Here is an 8351-nt window from a genome sequence, read left to right as displayed (position 1 = left end):
CTGCATATGTTTGGTCATAGAATTTTCCCTCTGTTTCCTCTGAACCAAACTTTACCTTACTATTTTTCGCTGTTGCAGGTTCAGTGATGACTTCCTCGAGACGGCTGGCTCTTGCGAAATTTTTGAAAAAGGCAAAATCTACCAAGGAAGGCGGGGACGCCGTAGCCTCCGATGTGCCCACAGTTGCTTCCCTGCCGATCCCATCACCACCTGCTTCTCCTTCTCCCATCGCTGCGGTTCCGTTAGCCATGGCGTCAACCCCTGCCTCAGCGCGTCCTAACAAAGGATGAGTTGGATGCTGCTTGGGGGCAGAAGCTGCGCGAAAATGAAGGCGCGTTGACTGCTAAGGCTGAAGCTCTGAGCCTTCTACAAGCCGAGGCTAATAAGCTCCGGGTGGAGAAGGAATTCCTGGAGAAACAATTGACATCCAAGGATTCCAGGATCACCGAACTAGAAGGGGAGGTCCAAGAGCTGACTTGGGAGATGGCGGGGGCGTTTGAGGAGGGTTTCCAAGAGGCTCTGGCCCAGGCGTCCTGCGAGAACACGGGCATTAATATTTCGAACTGCGACCCCACTCACCATGTCGTCGACGGGAAGGTCGTGCCCATGGACTTGGAAGACTGAGCCGCCGTCTCTCACTCGCCACCTTCAGCTTCACACTTAACTGCTTCATACTTTACCTTCGTTTTTTGATTTTATCTGTTAAAAATTGTAATCCTTTAAACTATCCGTACTCTTGTTACTGATTTGGGATGTTCGTATGATTGCCTTTATGTCTTTGCCACATACGATTCTGCTTATGCGACCTCATTCTCATCTTTTCCCTTCACGCGCTTCGATTATTTTATCTGCGTTCTGCCCATTTCTTTCACTTCCTTGGGCGGTTTTGCATGATCGGGAAAGGTTGCACGTCAACCCTCACGCCCATGGAGAGGCTCACTTAGTGACGCCGCATCGTCCACGGGACATCTCTGATACCGAAAGGTCCTTTCTTTGATCCTTAACGCTCGGCGCCCACGCCTAAGGAGAGGCCTGCTACAGCAGCACCGTATCGTCCCCGGGTGTCTAAAACGCTGAATGCTATGGGGGGGTCCGTTCCCTCCATGGTCTTTTCTTCCCATAGGTATCGGGGAACGCCCTGCCAATGATTCGCTGGCGTTTGGCGGTCTTATCTCCCTCCACAGTCTTTCCTACCTGTGGGTATCGGGGAACGCCCTGTCAATGATTCGCTGGCGTTTGACGGTCTTATCTCCCTCCACAGTCTTTCCTACCTGTGGGTATCGGGGAACGCCCTGTCAATGATTCGCTGGCGTTTGGCGGTCTTATCTCCCTCCACAGTCTTTCCTACCTGTGGGTATCGGGGAGGCGACGCCTATGACTAACCTTGCCTTCTTTAATTTCGTCTCCCTCCGCAGTCTTTCCTACCTGTGAGTATCGGGGAGGCGACGCCAGTGACTAACTATGCTTTCTTTGATTTCGTCTCCATCCGCAGTCTTTCCTACCTGTGGGTATCGGGGAAACGACGCCAGTCGGTATTTGGGTTGGCGACGCCCACGACGTCTCGCGCTGTCGTCGTCCTTTACGTCCTTCCGGGCGACGCCTCGGGCGTTACCTTTACTTCGACATTGACTTTAACCCTTGCCTTGGTCAACGCCTGATAACAGCGAAGAGTTCAAGGTTTTGTCTGTGCCATCCGCGTGGCACCTCCTGTATGGCTGATGGGACGTCCTGTCATTCGACTTGATCCACGTGGCGCTGCTTGTATGGTTGATAGGGCATCTAGTCATTCCATTTTCTGACTCCTGCTGTACCCCTGACTCACTCTCGACGGCGCATCGTACCACTGGATATCCTGCTGATACGACGTTTTCTGATTTAATCCAGTGGCGCCAGCGTCATCCTTTCATCTTCTGCCACGTGTATCAATCGTGCGGTGCATCCATTCACGTCGTTTGGCGCTCTAACCGCTTTATTTAACTCTTCAAACTCTGGAACTATCCTCATCTTTTCTCACTCTTCATAACCTACTTGCATTCTTTCTTCTTGCACCCTTTCGTTTCTTACGAAGGGTCGTTCCAGCCTTCGTTTCCCTCACTCAACTCTTGCGTTTCTGACAGTCCCGATAGTGTTACAGAATGTCTTCTCACGCTGCTTCCTCCAGGGTTCGTCCCAAAGATTTGTACCCTTGGGCTTCGAGTGAACTTCTTGATGAGTGTTCATGCTTGCTTTCTACCAGGGCCATAAGGGAGCACAAAGGGGATTCGTGTTCCTATGACCACCGGGCCTTTGCGAGGAGGCATGACGACGACATCGCTGTGCTCCCTTGCACTCTAGGGGAGCCAGTATGTGGAGACGAACGAGCCAACGACGGGGTCCCTTTCTTTTACTTTTACCAGGTGGTGTTCAAGACCATCGGGGTGCGCTTACCCTTCTCCTGGTTCGAGAGGGAACTGCTGACGGAGATCAACGTCGCTCCGGCTCAGTTATACCCCAACAGCTGGGCCTTTGTCAAAGCCTTCGATGTTCTCTTCGGGTTTTTGGGTTGTGCACCCTCGGTTGACCTCTTTCTTCACTTCTTCGAGGTGAAGAGGCAGAGACACAACCTCTGGGTAACTCTCAGCAATGTACCCGGAAGAGTTCTCTTCACACCCTTTCAAAGCTCGTTTACGGGGTGGAAAGGCCGGTTCTTCAAGATCTGCCGTACTGATCTTGTTCCCGACGCCCTGGATGGGTTTCCGCTGTACTGGGTGAGAGAGGAAAAGGTCCTCAAAGCCAAACCCCTCAAGAATCTAGCTCCAAGTGATCAAATAGCTTGCCGGATTCTTGCTGAGGCGGGAGGTTTTGACTCTGCTACGGTGATCAGCCTGGAGTTCAACGCTGGGACTCTTGAGAAGTACATATGTAAGAACCACTGCCTCAGGAGACTCGACCTTTGTTACTTTCTAACTGTGCCTGTCTTTCTTCATGGTGCCTCTAACATGTCTTTTCCCTTGGTGCAGGTTCGAAACTAAACCGAGAAAAGAGGACACGACTTACTCGAGCGCTGCGGGCTGGAAAAGGGGCTTCGCCTTCCTCCAGTGATGACTCTGATGAGCGCTGAGAAATGGCTTGTTCGTGTTTTTGCATGATTTGTAGTGTTTGTGTCGCTTGTACTGCTCCCATTGTATTGAACATTGCTTGTAACAACAACCTTTCAATGTCATACTTGATTTTTGTAACGCTACTTTACTTTGCATATGCTTCATGTACTGCGCGCTTTCTTTTCGTCTCGTTCTTCCAACGATGCATGCCTTCACTTCACTTGGGCGACGCCTGCTCAGGGCAACGCCCTTATCTAGGTGACGCCTTCCTTCTGGGCGACGCCATGACCTGGGCGACGCCTTCTTTTTTGGCGACGCCATGGCTTAGGCGGCGCATCACATTACTTCTAGCAAGGAAAGATAAAGGCTGAAAACCAAGGCACTTCTTTTTCTCAACTGGTTTTTCCTTTTATTAGGGTGACCTCATTAAAAAACCCCCGAAAGGGAAAAAGAGCGTCCCCTTCAACTAAATTGTTACATACTGCTTACATAAGTCAACTGAAATAAAATTTTAAGTTGGCTGCATTCCAACTGCGCGGGATAGGGCCTCCATCTAAGGTCTCCAGGTTGTACGAACCATTGCCCTTAGCCTCAGTAACCCCGAAGGGCCCGGTCCACTTGGGAGACAGCTTATTCTCCAACTCGTATGGGTGGGCTTTCCTCATCACTAGGTCGCCCACCGGAAATTGTCGCGGCTTTACTTTAGAGCTATATTGCCGCTCTACCCTTCTCTTCATCGCTTCAGCTTTTATTCTAGCTTCTTCCCTGGCCTCTTCTAGCAGATCGAGGTTTACCCGCCTCTCTTCATTGGACTCCTCCACCACAAAGTTTTGAAAACGTGGTGAGCTTTCATGTATTTCTACTGGAATCATTGCGTCCGACCCGTACACCAAACTGAAAGGCGTCTCCATAGTAGAGGATTGGGGCGTGGTGTGATATGCCCATACAATCCTTGGCACCTCTTCCGCCCACGCCCCTTTGGCTTTCTCTAACCTTCTTTTTAACCCCCTTAGCAGAACTCTGTTCGCCGACTCTACTTGCCCATTGGTCTGGGGGTGTTCGACCGACGCGAACACTTGTTTAATTCCTACTTTAGTACACAGATTTCTCAACTGCTGACTGGCAAACTGGGTCCCGTTGTCAGATATCAGGCGCCTAGGTACGCCAAAGCGACACACAATGTTTCTCCACACGAAATGTTGTACCTTATGCGCAGTGATCTGTGCCACGGGCTCTGCCTCTATCCACTTAGTGAAGTATTCAATAGCGACGATCAGATACTTCATCTGCCTGATTGCCAGTGGGAAAGGGCCCAGGATGTCAATTCCCCATGTATGGAAAGGCAACGGGCTGTATATGGACCGCAACTCTTCTGGCGGCGCCTTGTGCCAGTTGGCGTGCTTTTGGCATTGCTTACACCGCTGGGCGTGCCGTGCGCAATCCTCTTTCACTGTTGGCCAGAAGAAACCTACGCGTATTACCTTGGAGGCTAAGGATCTTCCTCCTACATGGCTTCCGCAGATGCCCTCGTGCAGCTCCGCCATTATCCTGGTGCACTCATCGCCACTGACGCATGTTACGATAGGGTGAGTGAAACCGTGCCTGAACAGCACCCCATCCACCAAAGTATATCTTGCGGCATTTCTTTTGACTTTTTTACCCTCTTCAGGGTCTACTGGAAGAGCCCCATCCGCCAGGTATCGTTTATAGGGCGTCATCCAGGTGTCCCCCTTGGACAAAACACAGACCTGCATCCGCTCTTCCTCAGGCACACCCGCGTACATGCTGATGCGGGGCGCCCTCTGTGTATCCTGGGTTAAAGAGGAATGATTCCTCGGCCTTCCCCTTGATGTATAAATCTGGAGGACATCCACCCTGTTGTCTTCCACGAATCGACGCGGAGCTTTGAGAGTCTCCTGGATCACTGTCCTCTGTCTACCCCCCTTGCCTGAGCTGGCCAGCTTTGCGAGCAGGTCAGCTCTGTCATTCTGCTCCCTCGGGACGTGTATCAACTCAAGAGCGTTGAACGCCCCCCTCAACAATTGGACATATTTTAGATACGCCGCCATCTGTGGGTCCTTCGCCTGGAACTCACCCGACACCTGCCCCGTAATCAACTGAGAGTCGCTCTTCACAAGGAGGTTCTGTGCACCCATCTCCTTGGCCAAGAGCATTCCTGCTATCAGGGCTTCATATTCTGCCTGATTGTTACCTGCCTTGAAGGCGAAACGCAAGGCCTGCTCGATCAGTATGCCGTCAGGTCCCTCCAAGCCTATTCCTGCCCCGCTCCCTTGTTGGTTTGAAGAGCCATCAACCGAGAGCAGCCACTGCAAACTCGCTTCCACCTCTTGCTCACCTCCGGGCGAAAGTTCTGCTACAAAATCTGCGTACACCTGCCCTTTGATGGATCCTCTAGGCTCATACTGGATGTCGAACTCTGACAGTTCCACCGCCCAGCGTACCATTCTTCCTGCCACATCAGGTTTCTGCAGCACTTTCTGTATAGGGAGGTTGGTCATCACCACCACCGTAAAGCTGTGGAAGTAATGACGGAGCCTCCTAGCAGAGAACACTACCGCCAGCGCCGCCTTCTCTAGTGCTTGGTACCTCGTCTCAGCCCCTGTAAGGCCTTGCTTACGAAGTAGATGGGCTTCTAACTCTGGTCCTGCTCTTGGACCAACACAGAACTGATGGCCCGCTCCGTTACAGTAAAATACAACCGGAGGGGCACGCCCGTTACCGGCTTGCAGAGGACCGGTGGCGTCGCCAGGTACTCCTTCAGCTTAATGAAAGCCGCTTCGCATTCATCAGTCCATGCAAAGCGACTATTTCTCTTGAGGCACTGGAAGTACGGGTGCCCCTTTTCTCCTCCGGCGGAAACAAACCTCGAGAGCGCCGCCATCCGTCCTGTCAACTGTTGCACCTCCTTTACCGATGTCGGGCTCCGCATGGCGACAATAGCCGCACATTTGTCGGGGTTCGCCTCTATCCCCCTCTCGGTGAGCAAGAAACCCAAGAACTTACCGGCCTCTACCCCGAAGACACACTTCTCGGGGTTCAACTTGAGGTGGTATTTGGATATTGTGTTGAACAACTCCTCCAGGTCTGCCATGTGCTGCACCCTATTCTGCGACGCCACCACCATGTCGTCTACATAAGCGTACACATTCCTCCCAAGCATTGGCGCCAGGACCCTGTCCATTAGCCTCTGGTACGTGGCGCCCGCATTTTTCAGCCCGAAAGGCATCACCTTATAGCAGTAGCTGCATGTCTCAGTCATGAATGCAGTCTTGCTCTCGTCCTTGGGGTGCATCTTGATTTGGTTGTACCCTGAAAAGGCGTCCAGGAAACTTAGCACCTTGCTGCCGGACGCACTGTCTACCAAGGCGTCGATGCTGGGCAGCGGATACGAGTCCTTTGGGCATGCCTTGTTCAGGTCCGTGAAGTCAACACACATCCTCCACTTTCTGTTCGCCTTTTTCACCAAGACGACGTTGGCGAGACACTCAGGGTACTGAATCTCCCTGATGTGGCCAGCACTCAGCAGCTTCTGGGTTTCGTCTTTTACCACCTGTTGTCGTTCCTCATTGAACTTCCTCCTTCTCTGACGCACGGGGCGGACCGTGGCGTCCATGCTGAGGTGGTGACACAGGAAATCGGGGTCGATGCCTGGCATATCCGAGGCGGACCATGCGAAGGCATCCAGGTGGTGTGAAATCACTTCTGCCACCCCTTCCTGTTCTTCTGGGCTTAGTGAACTTCCTAACTTGAAAGTTTTGCCGCCAATCTCCCTTTCGATGACGTTAGCTGCAGGGTGCTCCCTGCTATCATCTTCGACGGGCGACGCTTCTTCGACGGGCGCCGCGTCGTCAGGGCCCTCCTCCATCGGCACGTCTGCTTCGGGCGTCGCCTTCTCCGCGATGGCCTCTTTAGGCGTCAGCCCAGCGGGCGTCGCCTCCATCATCGTCGCGTCCACGCTTGGCGGACGTTCATACACCATGAATACGCCTCTCTTCGTTTTCAGGCTGTTTTCATAGCATTTCCTCGCCTCCTCCTGGTCTGACCTGATGACTATCACCCGGCCACTGAGGTCCGGCAGCTTCATCTTCATGTGACGGGTGGAGGACACCGCACTCAGACGGTTTAACGGCGGTCTGCCCAGCAGAATATTGTAGGCAGAATTAGCGTTCAGGACGAGGTACCGGATGCTCTCGGTGCGGGAGGCCTCTCCGTCTGTGAACGTAGTTCTCAACTCCAGGTACCCCCGGACTTCTACCTGGTTATCCCCGAACCCCTACAGGCACCCAGTATAGGGGCTCAACAGATCAGGGGACAGCCGTAACTTATTAAAGGTCGACAGAAACATGACGTCTGCCGAGCTCCCTTGATCAACAAGCACTCTGTGGACCTTCCTTCCAGCTGTGACGACTGAGATGACAACGGGGTCGTTGTCGTGGGGTACCACATCCCGGAGGTCTCTTCTCGTGAACACAATATCTGACTCCCAAGGCTCCCCCGAGAGCCTCTCTTCGACTGAATTCACCCCCCTCGCATATTTCTTCCGCTGGGAGGCGATGGGTCCTCCGCCGGAAAAACCTCCAGCAATGGTGTGGACCTCGCCAAGCACCGGCATCTCGTGTGCTGGCTCCTCTGCCGGCTGCGGCAAGGTGGCGGTCGTTGTGGAATTTGCGACATAATCTTTCAAAAACCCAGTCCTCACCAGCTCATCTAGCTGGTAGCCCAACGACAGGCAATTATCGATTTGGTGCCCGAAAGCCTCGTGGAATTCGCACCAAGAGTCTTTACGGGGCCCTAACACCTTGTCGGTCTTCACCGGTCGCCTCAGCCTCTCAGCTATGTTGGGCACGGCGATTAAATCCTTCAACTCAACCACGAAGTTGTACCTCGCCGGTCTTGCTCTTTCTCTGGCGGGGCGTTCGCCTCCTGCTGGGCCCCGGGGCTGGGGCTTTCTGGCCTCGTAGGGGCGTCTTTCTCCCCGTCGTGGTCTCATTGACTCTGACGGGTTGAACCCGCGCCGGTTGATGGCATTTTCATGAAGTTCTTCTTGAATCAATGTAAAGTATGGGGCGGAAGCAATGAATGAGAGTGAGCAAGATCCTCCTAAGAGTGGTGTTGATCTTGTAGGTGCATGATAAGTGTGGGTATTGGGTGGTTCGGCCAGCCCAAGGGAAAAGATGAAGGAATTGAAGTTTAGAGCCTAGGATTCTAGGGAGAAGCAAAGTTGAGCACAAATGGGCAGCATAACTTTAC

This window comes from Phaseolus vulgaris, chromosome 2, assembly GCF_051622355.1.
Source record: "Phaseolus vulgaris cultivar YP4 chromosome 2, ASM5162235v1, whole genome shotgun sequence".
Taxonomy (NCBI): domain Eukaryota; kingdom Viridiplantae; phylum Streptophyta; class Magnoliopsida; order Fabales; family Fabaceae; genus Phaseolus; species Phaseolus vulgaris.
This window is presented reverse-complemented; position numbering follows the sequence as displayed.